At 37.8% G+C, this 17,959-nt stretch overlaps 1 protein-coding gene and 1 long non-coding RNA gene across 4 annotated transcripts in view; one reads left to right on the plus strand and one right to left on the minus strand.

The window, feature by feature from the left end:
• Window positions 1-17,959, minus strand: part of LOC147168738 (uncharacterized) — a 36,006-nt gene that overhangs the window by 15,470 nt on the left and 2,577 nt on the right. The window lies entirely within an intron of this gene.
• The window catches only part of frmpd3 (FERM and PDZ domain containing 3), an 81,527-nt gene that overhangs the window by 15,407 nt on the left and 48,161 nt on the right, over window positions 1-17,959 (plus strand). The window lies entirely within an intron of this gene.

A 17,959-nucleotide genomic window follows, 5' to 3' on the forward strand; every position in this document is an offset into this window, starting at 1 on the left:
AGAACCAGATTTGGGAAGCAAAAGCAGATGACTTCACATAGGAAGATGTTGCTTTTAAGACCGGGATCTCTGCTTTAACCCATTAAGGCCTAATGCGCCTGTCAAAACATGCCTCTAAAACCTATGGATGACTTTTGAGTCACCGCCGAAAACCTGAGGTTTTCCTGGAAATTCTACAATATTAAAAATAATTGATATCTCAGCTCTTGAAGCAGATAGAAACATAATTCCCAAAAACATTTTAGAGCTTACACCTGTGGTGTTCACACAAACCTAAGTTTATTATTATAAGCCTTCAATATATATATTTTTTAAATCAACAAACAAATATTGCATCTGCAGGTATATAACTCCATATATATTTACCTTCAACACTATTCGTCGTCCATTCCGTTACAAAGCCATCCAAATTTTCAACATCCTCATTGTCTACAAACATATTTCTTCTATGTCACTGTCGACTCGTTACACTGATTCAAATTCCTCCCGCGCCGTCGCCAATTGCGTAATTTATTTCATAGACTCCCGCGAATCTGCATCAGCCATAAATGCTTGAATAAAATTCCAGGACATGTTACGCAGAGGTGGCAAATCCAGATCCAGAAAGTAGAAACCCTGCCACAGTTTGGCTTTAGCCCCAGGTGCTAGCTAGCTAGCTCTATTGGTGCTCGTTTATCTGCTAGAGAGCTAGCTAGCAAGCCATAGTTTGGCTTTAGCCCTAGGTGCTAGCTAGCTAGCTCCATTGGTGCTCGTTTATCTGCTAGAGAGCTAGCTAGCAAGCCACAGTTTGGCTTTAGCCCCAGGTGCTTGCTAACTAGCTCCATTGGTGCTCGTTTATCTGCTAGAGAGGTTAGCTAGCTCTCTAACAGGTAAACGAGCACCAATGGAGCTAGCTAGCTAGGACCTGGGGCTAAAGCCAAACTGTGGCAGGGTTTATACTTTCTGGACCTGGATTTGCCACCTCTGATACTACAAGGCCCACTTCACCCTCTCGTGCATATTCTGATGCATTTAATCAGCTAAGAGACCAAGAATGGGTCCAAACAAAACAAAATGACATATCCGCCCTTCGGGTTTTAAAGGGAGAAGCGCGGTCACACGCTCCCGGCTTTAATGGGAGAAGCGCAGTCACATGCTCCCGGCCTTAATGGGTATATGACTGTGAGAACAAAAGGCCACCGCCAACATGAACATGGGGAATACTTTTGTGCACTTTAGAAATTACGTGCTGTCAAACTGTTTTAAATGCTGATTGCATTTCTGGGCTATTATTATGTATCCATCACCGGGTGCTTGAAGTTGAGCATAGTCGCTGACTTCTTGCCTTCACGCATGTTTTTAGCGGTGACGTTTCAAGAAGCCCTTTGAGACAAATGAGTGCAGGGTACAGCAGCTGGCAGAGGGTAGGCTTGTTTTTGAGAGGGAGAAACTTCAGAGCCATGTTTAATCAGCAGCTTACCTAAATGGTTCCCAGCAGCTGAGAGAGGAGGACCTGAGCGGGTGATTACCAAGGCAGATGAGAGATGAAGCCCAGTTACTCAAATGGTACCAGCACACCATCTCACACACAGTTCATGTTTCACTTGATAGCTTCAAGACCTTGAACTGAGAGCTACTTTTCTTTTTTGATAGCTTGATAGTTGGACTTGGTGCGGGTTTCCATGCTCAAGCTGACATGAGGACTGCAATGCAGCGAATCACGGAGGAAGAATTAGGGACTAAGACTGTGGCAAGGTTGCGATCACAATATTATGTATCATGGCAGGGAGAATGGCCTTGTCGTAAGAATGTCACAGTTGCAGCGGTAATTTTGTACCCCCGTATATAAAAATGAACACCAAAAAAAACAATAGGCACCTCATTGCGGTCACTCCTCGGGCCCTAACTAGAGCTGCAATTAGCTATAAAAAAAAGCTATGTCTCTGCCAGGATTTATTTGTGTGCAAAATCTCATCAGTATTCAGCTAGATTTAGACCCTTAAAAACAGCATAATTTTTCTTTGCAAACAGCGCATCGCCACGGCAACAGCGTGGAACAAAATAAAAAGCTTTTAATAGCTTTTACTCTGAAACATCTTTAGATGGCGTACCCATAGTTTGAAAATTATCGGCTAAATTCTGTGGAATGAATGAAAAAATGAACCTATCCAGCAGGCGAAACAGAAAGGTAACAGTCCCTTGTTGCTAGGCAGAGTAGCTTCCTTGTATAATTAGAACTCACACATAATCCAATGGCTGGAATTAAGCCACGCGCGGCCACTACGCTGTTTGAATGGCAAAAGCAGAGTCGACAGAAACAAGCAGTCAAACAACCATACAAGATCCAATAAAAATGAGAAAAAAAGAAAAATCAGGGTGCATCTGGAGGTGCGGTTCTCTGCTTAAACTGTATTTACAAGTCAATATTTCACAGCTATAGTGCGAATGGTGACAGCAGAGTGAAAAAGCTGCGGAAATGTCAACAAAATGACATGATCGAAGAAGTGCGCTCAAAACTTACTTTGCAGATTTTTTTTAATCCTCTATTCCAAGTGAGTGTGTATGTGAGTGTACGCATTTTTACTCAACTAATAATAATATTTGTCCACTGCCATTTCTAATGTTATCATTTATCTCTACCATTGATGACAGCCTGGACTGTTCTGGACTAGCCCTTAGTGTGTGTTGTAGTTGCTTGAGCGGTTAATAGAGTTGCTCTGCTTTTGGCTGCGTTGCCAGATGAAGGAGGGGTGGGCATGTCTTGATGAAAATGTTGTTCACAGTCTGACCCTGACGTTGTGACGCCATATCGTATATTACATGAGTGGTGTGCTGGCAAACATCACAATCTATAGATTTGTCACCTGTGACACCATCATTTCAAGCAGAGTTTTTTCAACCTGGAAAAACACACATTTGACATCCGGAGATTTGCAGGAGAAGCCACAATGTACACACGGAAAATGGCCGCGTAGACAAATTGACGCAGAGCGGGGACGTGACCCCCAACCCCCCCTCCTGCTTCCAATCATTGTTCACGTTAACAATTCATTCCTCCTCCTCTCCTACTTCATGTGAGAGGAGAGCATTCCCTCCAGTTCAAGTTTAGCGGTCCAGTGCAGGTGACTTTAATGATCTCGGGTTTATGACGTTCCGTTAAGAACGACGAGACTCCCGGCAGGAGTGCTGAGGAGACAAAAGGACACGATGCAACGCTTCAAGGCCGGCATGAGCCCCGCCCATTTCTGCACATCTCACTGAAAATTTATGGTTCATGCCGATTGCTGGCGGACCTGTTTTGCATATTACCTTTCAGACCCCGAGGAAAGAGTGTGATCGCTCATAGCGCTGTTCAATGGTTTGTAACTTGATGAACTATGCAAGTTATAAAGGGGACAAGTCATCTTTTTTACCTGGACTATTTTGCAAATGGAAACTTCATTGGAGACATTTGGAATTTAAAATGACACTAAAAGAAACGTATTCTGCTATAGCATAAACTCGTTTACGCTCAGATTTGTGTTAAGGTGTCAGAGTGAATTTCCAAATGCACTCTGTTGACTGCCTAAAAGCAAGTTCCAGTTAGACGAAATTTCTGCTTCCATTAACGAACAAGTTTGTCTCTTTTTTTGGGCTAAAATAGCTTACCTTAGACGCAGAAAATTTAATTTTGAATTGCTACTGCCGCCTGTGGCCGAAAAATGAAACCGCATTTTCCCTTCTTGCACATGACGTCATATCCGCAGACAGAGGGCGGGAAATTCGAACCCGAATCCAGTCTGAAAACTATTGGCCAGAGGCTTGCAGGAGTGCCCATTGTGAGCAACTAAGGTGTTAATCTACTACTAGAAGATGTTTCAGTCATAATTGGTCAAATAAAAAGGCTCGATATTTTTGGCCAAATTGTTACAGAGAACAGCTTTGAAAGAATTTCGCCCCACTTAGTGGGTGTGACAATCAGTGGTACTTTAACTAGAATCCTGCATCATCTTCTTCTTCTGTCTTTTTTTCATTTATTTTATTTTCTTTTGTCAGTTGGCAATTACTTTTGGTAAATTACTGCCACTTTGTGGTATGCTACAACTACTACTACTACTACTGCTAGCGCTACTACTACTACTACTATTTCAATTTCTTCTACTTTCTTTTCGACCTAGGCTAATACTATTGGTGCATTACCACCACCTTCTGGCAACTGGTGGTAATGCACTTAAGCTATTTGCCAACCACCAAAAACACGTCAAAACTATTAGGGAACGGGTGCCAGTCTCAGCTGTAATTTAATACATACAAGAAGCAAATCAGTATAAGTCGCAGGACCAGCCAAACTATGAAAAAAAGTGTGATATAATAGTCCGAAAAATACGTGTAAGCAATTGCAAATACTGTGCTTGGACATCAGAAAGAGACAATATCTGGGGTTGATATGAAAGCTAATAAATAATGTGAATATCATGATATGGGCTACATACTGTACATTCCATTTTGTGTCCCACCATTAATGCGAACACCGGAGTCTCACTGAAATAACACCGAATGGAATGTTGTCATAACAATACCGGAATACAAATAAAGCTTCATGTTTTGTAATGTGAAAAAGCACTACACTTAGAAGCATAAAAGCACACATAATGCCATTCAGCTGATAATTCATTCCTCTGCCATGCAACTCTAAGAGTCCAATTGAGTTGGACTGCTTCCACATTGACGGCAAAGTAAGAATTTCATTGCACAGGGGGAAACACGTAATCACGTTCTTATGATAATAAACACTTTCAACCTCGAATCTTTAGTTCGAGCAATAGCGGTGCCTTGACGAATATGCGCACATAAACATACAAACTGTGTATCAACTGATATGAAAACTCTAAAAGGCACCCACTGCGCACAGTGGTGCAGAAAATGCTGCAATTAAATCCCTGTGAAGAGACGACTGTGTGTTATATTTTGGCATTAAATGCAGGCTCCTTCACTTCTATTGGGCGGACTTTCGAAGCATAAACAGCTTCACCTTAGATGAGAGTAGCACTTTGTAATCATTATGTCCTCAACGCTGCAGCCTATAGCGATCTCTTCACCGTGATCTATGGGGAGATGTCACGCTGTTGGATTGAGCGCAATTTCCCGAAATAGACAGCAAAGACTTCTTGTTTTGATTCCGCTGTTGTGATAGCGCCTTCTGCACAGGATCTGCAATTTGGTTCACGTTAAGTTTTTCAAAGTTGTGACAACTTTATGAAGGATTTGTTGTCACTTACCCAAAGAAGCGAGTTGCAGAAAAGGACACTTTTGTTGGATTTTTATTTTTTAGGTACTTAAGTGAACATTTGAACAGGAATACCTATGATTAAGGGAAAAGTGGTTTTAGGAAAGGGAGGCTGAAAAAATGTCAGACAAGCAAGTCTAGAAAATTTTATCTATTTCATAACTGCTGCAGATTGTCCTTTCAGTCAATGCGCAGTCACTCAGATGCTTTCTGGAAACCAACACCCCAGCATTGCAAGTTCTAATGGCATTGTTTTTGGGGGGATAAGGCAGTCATCTCAAAATCTTCAGTTGAAATAGGTCAGAGCTTTTGCAGGATTGCCTCCGGATGTGTCGTTCAGAGTTTGTCCCAGAGACTTCAATGTTATCAACTAAATCCCAATATTTGTAAATAGGTGCCAAGAAACAACATAGTCTGATATTATGTGATCAATGCACCTGTGGTGCAGCTACAAAACAAAGTTGGCCGTACCTATTTTGGTGCCCAAGGCGAAATTTTATCTGAAGAAATTTAAATTTAAAATGGACACATTGTCTACTATGCATGTATAATATATTATGCATTTTTTTCTGATATGCATATTGGACTAGATACAAGTTTATTGTCAATACAGTAAAATATTGATTAGCTGATGGAAAGAAGCAGTAAACTGCAGTTTAATATGGCATGTGGGAATGCTAAGCTATGGACCTTTAATAATATAAATGCATAATTTAACAATGATATAAAGTTTAAAATAATACGCCTTGCAATAAACAACCTGCATTAATAATCTTAAATTCGGATAAAAGAGCAATGTCGACATCGTTTTAATTCATAATGATCTGTGGTCTGAAAAAACACAAAGAAGAACTTGCAAAGAAACAACACTATGCCTCTCACATATACACAATAATGAACTCACATAATTCAGAGGAACTAAAAGCAACTGATGACTCCCAACTAGAAATGGTAAATCCTGGCCCAGACAGCAAAAATCACAGTCACAGTTTAGCTTTAGCCACTAGCTAAACCCTGCCACAGCTTGGCTTCAGCCACAAGATAATGCCCTGGCCCTGGATTTGACACCTCTGCTGCACACACTCACACAAAGATTTTGTCAAATACAGGTCCAGAAAGTAAAAACTGTGCCACAGTTTGACTTTAGACACAGGTGCTTCTACTCAACCAGGAAGAAGCTCCTGGGTAGCTTTAGCCACAAATGTGCTCTACAACTAAACCTGTGTGCCGTGAAATAAAAATTGTAGGCGTCATTAGTAAAGTACTAGTGGTTGTGGATAAAAGATGTTTCATATTTTTTCTATAATATATATTGTATGTCTTTTTTTCTATACAATTCACATTAGCGTGAATTTGTATCTCTCAGCATTCACACAATGAATTATTCACCAGTGTCCGAATGTTGCTGTCCTTTTCTGAGTGCCTCGATAAAGCAGCATGAATAAAAGTCTTTATTTCCGTAAGTGACGGTGCTGCAGCGGGGGGGGGTGTTTTGGCTATTTTGACATTATGAGAGAGAAAAAAGGGGCGAGTGCACCAATTAGTCACAGGTGGCTGCTGACTCGAACTCTTAAAAGTGGTCACAGAGTACATTCAGCAGAGAAAGCAGGTGAGTGGGCTGTCAAACACACAATGAGCCAATAGCGGAAATAAAAGTTTGAAAAAATTGAATTCAGACAGCAAGCACTTACAGTAATTGGATTCTAAGAATGCTGTATTATTTTATTCCATTTATGTTCTGTACTGTGCTTTAAATGTGTTGTACGAAATCACTGACGTATATAAGAAAGGCAACATATTTTTTTTTATAATTTGTTAACGTCACTGTTTACTTAGTATAAAACGGCTTGATTTCTTTTGAAAAAAATCCCTTTATTTATCAAGCAGGAGAGGCTTATTATTAAATTGCATTATGGAGGGCAAAGAAAAAGAGTGCAGTCATCATGTTGCTCGTTGGTGGTTAAAATGTCACATTATTTTTGTCTTCCAGCGCAAATTGGACCACGTCCAATTCCTGCATTGAACTTGGACGTGTGACCTTAGAGCATGTGCAATTTGGCATTTTAAGAGATTTGATTAATCAATGACCTTTGCTAAGCTTTCATTATGTGAAGATGTGCACAGCATTTTTACATCAGTAATCTCGGGGGGGCTGCTGCAGGTATTTAATAAATGTGTCTCTTTTATTTAACAAAATAAAATAATAACAGTCATTATGAATTGTCTTTTTTTTGTGAACCACAATGGGACTCAAACCTCCAGTTCCAAAGGTTAACACCGTGTGGATTAACTACTGCCATGGCAATACAAATTTTAGGCAAATCTGTCAACAATGGACATAATTTCAAACATTTATTCCCACCTACATTTATCCGTTGATATTCTGTGACCTGAAAATGAAGCAAAATAGAGCAAATTAAGAGTATGTGGCCAGAAGACATCTTCTCGTCTTGGAAAAGTATACCAACGGGACAAAAACTTCTTTTTTTTTTTTTTATCTGTGGCCATAAAAGGAATCCGTTTAACAAATCGTAATGTTTTAATATGGTTAAATTCAATGCTATACCGTGGCTGCATGCATATTAAGCATAATTGAAAACCCTGAGACAAAAAATCCATTCAAGTTTTATCTACAGGCCAAATATACTGTATTATAATATGAAATATTGTTTCAGATGGGATTATATTGTGGAGAAGACAATCTTTTTTTTTATGAGGCTTCAGACAGGGTCGTGTCTTAGCTGACAGGGTGCAGCAGATCCATCAAGTTAGTTACAAGGTTGGTCCCGCATTGATTTGACTTGTTTTCCCCGCAGATTAGATCTCAGGGAATCCGAAGGCCTTGAACAATGTCTTGGTGCTCAAATTTATTCCTGACCGACTGTCAGGTGTACATTTCTGCGTTACCAACATGGGGTAAAGTTACCCTGAAGCGTCTGTGACAAATTTAGCAGAATCTATGGCACAGACTTTCAACTACTTTTCACAAAAACTCATTCTGCATCTGTAATCATCACGTTCTTCATGCTTAACCTTGAGATGCTTTGCTTCGACATAAACTACCTCAACTTTGAATCCAAACACCGGCAGCGGCCTTGCCAGTTAAACAAATGAGGTTTTCAATTCCAGCATAACATGAGCGCCAACACCGACTATTATATAAACAGAAAGTCTTAATTAGCTGCTTGTCTTCCTTATCACACTTTCCCATATAGACCCTTCAGTTAGGTAATCGTGTATGCTGTCCTGGGGTGTAAACATTAAGAAGCGGGGTAAATCATGATGAGCTTTTTCAAGGTCTGTTCAGCTGGTGCTCAGGGATTAAAAACAGCAAAGTTTATACATTAGAAATAAGCATGACTTGGGTTATTTCTCCATACATGGGATTCATAAAGCCATATTTACTGTATTACTTTATTTAGCTGTATTTACATAAAAACATTCTCATTAATTCAGCCAAAAAAATAACATCTATTTTAGTTTAATGTTTCCCATAGTCGTTACAATTGAGGCTCATTGTACAGCATTCTCATTAATGCTGACAGAAGTAACGTACTTTGTTTTGTTTGTTTACAACGTGTTAATAAACAAACTCATCTCTTTGTTTACAGCTAGCAAGCTATGCTAAACTAAACTAGCTGAAAAAACGCGCTCTGAGCAGAATTAATCATGTTTTACGCCGTTGACGTAATTCTTATTAATTCTATCAAAATCAGCACACGTATAGTTTAATGTTTCCTATATTCATTACAAAAGAGGCTCAAGTAACATACTTTTTTTTTATTTTGTTTAATATTTCCAACATGTGTTAATAACATTTATGTGTCTTTGTTAGCAGCTAGCGAGCTAAGCTAAACTAAGCTAGCTGGAAAAGTTTCAGTGTGTTTATAACGACACGAAGAATTAATCAATGATGTTTTACGCCAGTAAAGTTGGAATTCTCATTAATGCTGACAAACGTAACATAATTTTTTTGTTAGCAAACGCATGTCTTTGGTAGCAGCTGGTGAGCTAAGCGAAACAAAGCTAGCTGGAAAAGCTTCACCGTGCTCCAAGACTTCGACGAAAAATTAATAAATTATGTTTTAGACCAGTATAGTTGGAATTCTCATTAATGCTGACAAGAGTAACATAATTTTTTTTTGTTTCATATTTCCGACATATGTGTTAATAGCAAATGTGTCTCTTTATTATCAGCTAGCGAGCTAAGCTAAACAAAACTAGCTGGAAAAGCTTCACCGTGGTCCTAGACAGATTTATACAGACACAGAGAATTAATAAATAATGTTTTACAGTGGTAAAGTTGCAACGGCACATACTGCGGCAAGGCTATAAAAGCTGATTTTATCTGCTGGAGCCTACATACAATGAAATACTTATGAGAACACACACTCCCAAGATTCTAATCTAACCAGGCTGCATTGTGTTTGTTAGACTGTACATCTAAAATAGAAAATTAAAATTCTGTGACACGAGCTCCTTTCAGTGCTGCTGATTATTCATTTGTTATTAAGCACTGTGTTTAATGTTCCAAACATTGCACTGTGTCACTCACTGGGCTTGAATACTAATGTGAATCCAGATTATCTCGTCCTTACAATGTAATTTAACGGAACTGTTTCTGCACAACTGTCAACCTCTCACCCACACAACCAGCAAAACAAACTGCCAAGGGATGAACTATCTTCATTAGCAAGTGTTCATTTTAGCAGCGGAGTATTCTACAGCACGTGGGTGCATGTGGGCATGGAAGCCACACATAGAATGTTGAAGCTTGATAATAAATTGGAATAACCGCTTGGTCATTGAGATATGGCAGAATGTGGACAACTCAAAAGCCGCCTGGCGCCTGCAAAGTCACTTTATTCCAACAAATTCATTTGAAGTTCAAGTGTGTCCAACAGTTCCATGAGCCACGAGTTAGCGTGAAGGAGACATGCAGAGAGGCAAAAGCAGCCATAGCAGGGAGTATACAAAGGTGCTAAGTTGAATATTGACAATAAAGAACTGTGAGCAATTACGCACTTTATGTTCCTGCCTGACAAACAACCCCCTCTCCATTATGAGCTTTTAGCTGACACCTCAACTCTTCTAAGCCTTCACCGCCAAAAAACCTCACTGCTAATGCAGGGCAGCTCACACAGCTTTGTTAAATACATTTCAGTTGTTTAACCATAATTTTCTTCTCTTATAGTCCTTTTAATGCCTCCATTAGTGCGGAGATGCAGTGAATAACAATTAAAGAGAGGTGAAGGAATTCAGTAGATAATGAATAACTACTGAATGAAAGCTGGCGCATTGGGGTTTTTAAATCCTTGACTGGGAATAAATTGTAATGTAATTATTAAAGCTTAGGACAATCAGATATACATTATAAATGTAGCTATTCATTTGTTCATTGTCATAAAACATTTGATGTGACTCAAGGATGTAGCCTCACAATCATGTGTTTCACAATGTTCCTAAAAGCCAAGACAGAATTCACCATAGGAATTCAGGCCCATGATCTAATTAACATAGGGTGACCAGATTTTCTAAATAAAAAATCGTGACACTGAAATATCGCTGAAAATCAAATAAACAACGAGACTAAGTGCAATTTCTGCAGAAATTATGTGAGAATGCTAATAGCTGAATGCTAATAGCTGAATGCTAATAGCTGAATGCTTATGAAGTAAATTGAAAGATAAATTATGTGAAAATTGCAAAGTATTAATTGTAGTTGAAAGATAAGATAACACTTGAACTGCAATCTGTCTAAGATGGAATTCAAACCTTCGCCTCCTGTTTACCGGTCAAAGCTCTGCTGCACTAGTTGAAGAGTTGCTTTCAGCATTCCCACAATAAATTCTCACCAGGAATTATTTATAACAAATTAGATTGCTTGTCAATCTGGTGACCGGTGGTTGTATTATTGCTTTAGGTAATGCTATCTTAGTTGACAGTTCAACAGCACTAAACACGTCAATTATCCAACAATTGGCTTGCTGACAGGACAATTTTTTTTTTAAATAACGCTGGGACCGGACTTGCGCTAAAATCATGACTGTCCCAGATGAACCAGGATGTGTGGTTACACTAAATTAACAGAAATTAATAGTAGTTGCTAATGGCTACGTGAAGGTGCAAAAATGTATATGCTTTTATGTGGAATATGGCGTGCACATATTTAGCACAGGAAACAAAATCTGCCTAGCAACAGGTCTTATTTTCAAAGTTGAAGCCAAACACACAATATGATATGATCAAATTTGTTTTTTTTAAATGTCCCCTGCCAGAGTGCAGGTTGTGTTTACAGTGCATGTTTAACCTCAGTGGAGATGAGAAGTGTGGCGGAGAAGGTCAGGACTGCAGGCGAGGAGATGCGTGCAGACAGAAAATGTTTGCAGTTGCACTGATTAAATAAAGCAGTGAGACAATGTAGTCCACAGGGTGTGGGCATGACTGGTCAAAAGTTTAAATGCTACTGGCACAAATTCTTTGTCAGGAACTCTGTGGCAAAAAGAAAAAGTGAGTAGATAAAAACGACCAGCACTTGCATGCGTAATTAACTCATTCTGTGAGGCAAAAGCTGGAAGCAGGTTTGCTAGCTTGTCGTTATAACAACATCGCTGCTAACAAGCTAAATAAATGCATGAGCAGCTTCATCCAAGGATCTTAATTAAAAGGAGGTAAAGTTTCATCCAGATGCGGATGTAACCAAGGCAGCACAAATGTGAAGTTCAAATTGCTGCCAAATGCGCAATCAGATTTTAATCAAACCTGGGTTTATTTTAGAGAATCTGCTCTTACATGCACATTAAAACCCGTAACGTAAAAAAACATTTACGACACAAGTAAAATGAGCCAAAATTTGGCTCACTATTGGAAGTGTAGTATCTGAGTCATTTCTGAATATTTTTTTTACTTGCAACCACTCAAAATGTTCAGTGGCATCAGACCTATCCATACATATATAGTTTTTATTTATTTATTTATTTGTTTTTGAAGCCTTCTATGGACAATAAAAGAAACATTGTCCTAAGAGCACAACTAACTATCATCTGTATATATATATGAAAAAACATTCAAATTACAATATTCACGCACGAGCACATACATTCATCACACACTCATACGCGTGTGCACGTCACTGTGACTGCGTCCACACACGCTCACAGGCCTGAGTTCTCAATCCCAACCGTGCTTTCTTGTTTTGGTATAAGAATGGCGACATCGGAAGCACATAAATCAGCTAAACCAAAAATGATAATTAGCTCTCTAGCGCCATTTGGTGTATTATGGCTTTTACGACTCTAAAGTAAAAAACAAAAAAATATACGTTTAGCTGATGTCCCATTGAAGGGATAAATTGGGTAATCGCGGGAAATTCACTATAACAATTTAGGTGTATAGTGCATCAAAATACATAAAAAATTATCATTTATAATGGGAGTCAATGGGCCAAAATTTTGACATTTTTACTCAAGTGTACTATAAAATTTGTTTCCCACATATAATAATGACAAAAACTAATTCGGAAATTTTGTGCGGTGCATTTTTGAACTTCAACATGTTTTGGACAATTGGGTGGAATTTCCGCTCAGTCAGTTATTTTTTCATATGCTTTATATTTGATATTAATATTAATAAAAAGCAAAAAGCCAAAAATATGACATTTTCTTTATTAAAGTAGGATACGATATAACAACTTTGAGATTAAAAAAAATTCAAATTTTACATTTAGTATTGGTGTATAAATGTAGTATTTTTAAATACACTATACAGGGTATTTGTCCATTATATTGGCGTTTCTCATCAAACGGACAGTATGGAGAGGAGCAGTTGCAAGAAAGTAAAAGGATGAACATAAAACTTGTCATAGTCCTGAACAACTTGTGAAATGATGGCTACGCCCATGCCTGTCGGTTCTGCATCCCTGCTTTAAATGCTGAAGGAATTGTGTCTCCTTCATAAATAATACTCCTGAAATCTGACTTCTTCCTTACCCTTAAAACGAATTTTATAGAAAAGCCAAGAGTGACAGTGTACACAGGAAATGAATTTCCCAAAACCTCACAGAGACCTTGTAGAGGAGAGTGGGAAAAAAAGTTTTCAGAGATATTTTACTGAGCTGCCAAAATGTCACTTGGAGGCATAAATCCCCTCTGGCTCTTTTTTTTTATCACACACACAAAAAATGTGCATTTAAGACTTAAATATTGAAAAGATCTCCCAGTCAAGCACCAAAAGCAGCTCTGTTTATCATGCAAATTACATCTCATGCAATCGTTATTGAAAGTTAGCCCAATAGAATATCTTCCAAATGGAGTGCAGTACTTGGCTGCACCAGCAGAGGTGCTGTTGACTCAATATCACCTAGTTTTTGTTCGGACTCAAATTATGCTTCAACATAATGTGCCACTGTTAAATGTTTCATTATCCATATAATATATATTTTTAAATAAATTAATAAATAAATAATACAATTTAAATGTAGTTTATATAATTATATTTTTGCTATATTCCTTATTATTTTATATGGTCTAAAATATGCATGTATAAAATAATTTATATAATGATTAATTATTCCAGGAAGTTTAGTTAAATACCCGTCCCTACTTGATACTCATATTCATTTCCTACTACTCTATATTCCAGTGATACAAGTAATTTAGATTAAAGTTGAAGCACTGCTCTCAAAGGCAAATTATATTTTCAAATAACATTTTAAAAACGGTGACAGATAACTTACATCAGTCAACTCAAAAACTGAATTTTTTCTTCCTACCTACAAAAAACGGATGTATGCACACACTCTCCCTAGCAGATTTTGGTCAATCAGAAGCCTTAAAAAGTCAGTTTACTTGGTCACCTCTGTTCTAAAATATAGTGAGATCTTAGATGAACTTTTACTCTGCATATTATTATTAATTTTTTTTATCATTTAAAATCAGCGGCAAAGCAGAGCCCAGGAGACAACATGAATAAATATATTCTTTTAACGTCTGTGTTAAAAGTTGCTCTTCCATTCATCACTGCACGAAAATTAAATCAGCACACATAATAATGATAATAATAAAGCACTATTTATCATGTCCTGTAAATCAAGTTATATGTGAGAATGTCGCACATTTTACATTTCCCTGGAAGGAGGAGTCTTTTTAAGGACCAAAAAAATTATATTTGCAGACAGATGAAACAGCATGATGAAAAGCTGACCGCTCCAATTTATATTTGTGTCATATTAAACTGTGTAAAATCACATTAAATCTGAATTAAATGTGCAGTATATAATCCAGGTATTGTACCACAATACATAACGCATTTGCCTCAGTAATGGATATGTACGCCGAATGTGAACCCTGGGTGGTCACGAACGTTTTAATATTTATTCATATAAACTAAGCCCCCCAGGATGGAACAGTATGACGTTATGGTAGCTGGCAGTTCATGTTATATATACGGCTAATGAGGTGATTACACACAATATCACAAGAAACACCCCCGGGACCTCGTTGGTTTGAATTAATACATTTAATCAGATGTGATTCTTGTTGGACTCATTACTTAAACACTCCATAAATTCCTCTGAGGTCAGATTATTGAACCTCTCGTTCATCCATATCTTGTGATTTAAATTGCAGGAAATACATTTTACAGCTACATAATTTGAAGTTATTAAAGTGTTACCGAAACCTGTTTTGACAAGTGCAGTTACATACAGAAGAGGATAAGGGCCTATGAAGTCAGAGTTCTCACTTTATTCTCAGAATTCTACAGAGAATTCCGACTTTATTCTCAGAATTCTGACCTCCCCCCACAATGCATAGCTCTACGTCACAGTGAGAATTCTCACTTTAAAATCAGAATTCTGAGATTAAAGTGAGAATTCTCACAGTAATTTAAGAATTCTGAGATTAAAGTGAAAACGTAAGAATTCTGAGATTAAAGTGAAAAAGTAAGAATTCTGAGATTGAAGTCAGAATTCTCACTTTAATGTCAGAATTCTGAGATTAAAATGAGAATTCTCACAGAAATTTACGAATTCTGAGATTAAAGTGAAAAAGTAAGAATTCTGAGATTAAGTCAGAATTCTCACTTTAAAGTCAAAATTCTAAGATTAAAGTGCGAATTCTCACATTAATTTAAGAATTCTGAGATTAAAGTGAAAAAGTAAGAATTCTGAGATTGAAGTCAGAATTCTCACTTTAAAGTCAAAATTCTAAGATTAAAGTGGGAATTCTCACATTAATTTAAGAATTCTGAGATTAAAGCGAGAAAGTAAGAATTCTGAGATTAAAATCTGAGTTCTCACTTTAAAGTTTTCAGAGAATAAAATGAGAATCCTGCCAATGCTTTTTTTCTCTTCACTGGCCCTAATCCTCTTTCATAGTACGTTACAGGCTTGTTTAAATAGTGTCTATTGCTTTAAGGCATAGGTGTCAAACTCCGGTCCTGCCGGTTTTGGATGTTTCCATTCCTCAACACCGCTGATATATGACCAGATCATCAGCAAACTCTGCATAAACCTGATAACGATCCTGCTGATTGGAATCAGCTTGTGTTGGAAGAGGGAAACCTCCAAAACCTGCAGGACAGCGACCCTCGAGGACCGGAGTTTGACACCTATGCTTTAAGGAAATAAGAAATAGCAAGTATCTGCATGTCAGTTGGGAACAAAATGAGGTCTGGTTATGTCTTGCTTTGAGAAATTGCACTTTATGCTTGGAAAAAAACGTCATAGCTGGCTTTTAAGGTCAGTTAGGTCAGTCTAACAGCAATTACAAGGAGTCACTAACAAGATGAAAACTTTTAGTTGCTAAAGCCGTCACCAATTTGTTAGTCCAAAATAATTCCAAAAAGCAAACTCTTACACTCCTCCTCATTTGCACCCAAACAGGTGTTTGCCGACAAATGTAATGAAAATGCAGTTTAGTTATGCGAGTGTTGTTTAGGTCTGCCTACACACTTTAACTCGCGGGCCACAACAGGAAAAAGCTGAAGATTTTCTTTTTTCTTTATTCTGTTGCTGAATAGTAACCAGTGTTACAATCAAGCCTCAATGTCACCAGGCTGATTCAATGAATGCACAATATTCTAAACTAAAAGTGTTGGCGGGAGTTGATTTCACATGGTGTGATGGCGTGATTCCGAACCTGTCACAACTATCGGCCTTTTCAGGGATTGATCATTCATTCACGAAGTATTGAAAAAAATAATTCGCTATATGACCGGAATTTTTCAGGACCACCATCAAATGATAGCCAATTAACTGATCTGGTCTCAATATCGGTCTCATTATGTTCCATTTAACCATCCATCCAGCTTTTATCTGTACCACTTATCCTATTCCATTAACTGGAATTATGATTAATCCTACATTAACCGTATTTAACCCCCCCCCCCCACACACACACACACACACCAATAGTTGTGCCACAGGAGCGTTTAAAAATATTTTTAAGATGATAATAATGTCTTCTATTAGTTGATTTCTACATTGATTCCGAGGGATTGTCTCACAGTGATGTCATATTTAAAAAAATTAATACAATACAATGACATCCACCACAAACGTCTGTGGAGCTCAGAATCAGTCTGTCTGGGTCTCGATCAAATCCACCAAATATCACGGTACAGCACCGGCGCCACAATTTAGACCTGCTTTAAGCTGGTTTAAATTCCTATCTACTTTTTGTCACGACACTGGCATTTAATTAAAAATAAAAATAAACGATGGAGAATGGTAAGGTAAACATTTGACGAGCTAATGGATACCATCAGTGAAATAGCTCTTCCCTTTAAGCAACAGATATTTGAGTACAAAGGGCAGAGTAACACACAGACACATAATATAACTACACTCACAGACATATATGTTTTATCCTCTCTGGAAACGACGACAATAATTAAAGTGCAGCTTGCTTAGGGCCATATCCATATACAGTTCAATGAATCCCCCGTTTATCTGTATTATACTGCCCCCAAGTGGCCAGGACACACACTGCAAAGAGAAGCACAATGTCCATTTCCTTGAAGTAAAAAAATAATATATATATATATATATATATATATATATATATATATATATATATATACAATACGACACAAAAAAAGTGCTATTATGTAGCTGAATTAGTAAACAAGCGTGTCTATCAAAAAGTAAAAGTTTTTTTTTTTTCAGCTATTTCATCGAATCTTTGATCCTTTAGTTTTGCTAGCTAGCTCGTTGTGCTGGACTAGAATTGCTCAACTTAGCATTGCCAATCATGCAGTTAGCACGCTGACTCCCATCACTCAACTCTATATTTATAGAGCACTTAAATTAAATTAGAAACCACTGAATCAATCTGAATATCAACATTAACTCATTCACTCCCAGCCATTTTCACTGAAGCAAACACCCTTCGCTCCCGGCTGTTTTACTTGATTTTGACTGATTTTGCAAGGCTCACAGAATATTGTCTTCTATTGCTATAAAAACATAGAACCTACCAAAAGAAAGATTAGAGTCTCCTTTTTCAACAGGAAAAAAAAAGTAATTAGCATTAGAATATAGCTAAGTTTCATCATTATTCACAAATCTGTCTGTCTGTACTGTGGGTAAATGAGCTTGTTTACAACATGGCCCTGCTTGATCTCTTATACTCTGCTGCCACCTGCTGGCCGTTTTTGTCATTACTACCATTGCTTCACCCGTTCTCTGCAGAGGCTGCATCAAGGCCTTCTACC

The sequence above is a fragment of the Leptonotus elevatus genome, chromosome 9, assembly GCF_054856555.1.
Source record: "Leptonotus elevatus isolate MCC_2025b chromosome 9, RoL_Lele_1.0, whole genome shotgun sequence".
Classification (NCBI taxonomy): Eukaryota; Metazoa; Chordata; class Actinopteri; order Syngnathiformes; family Syngnathidae; genus Leptonotus; species Leptonotus elevatus.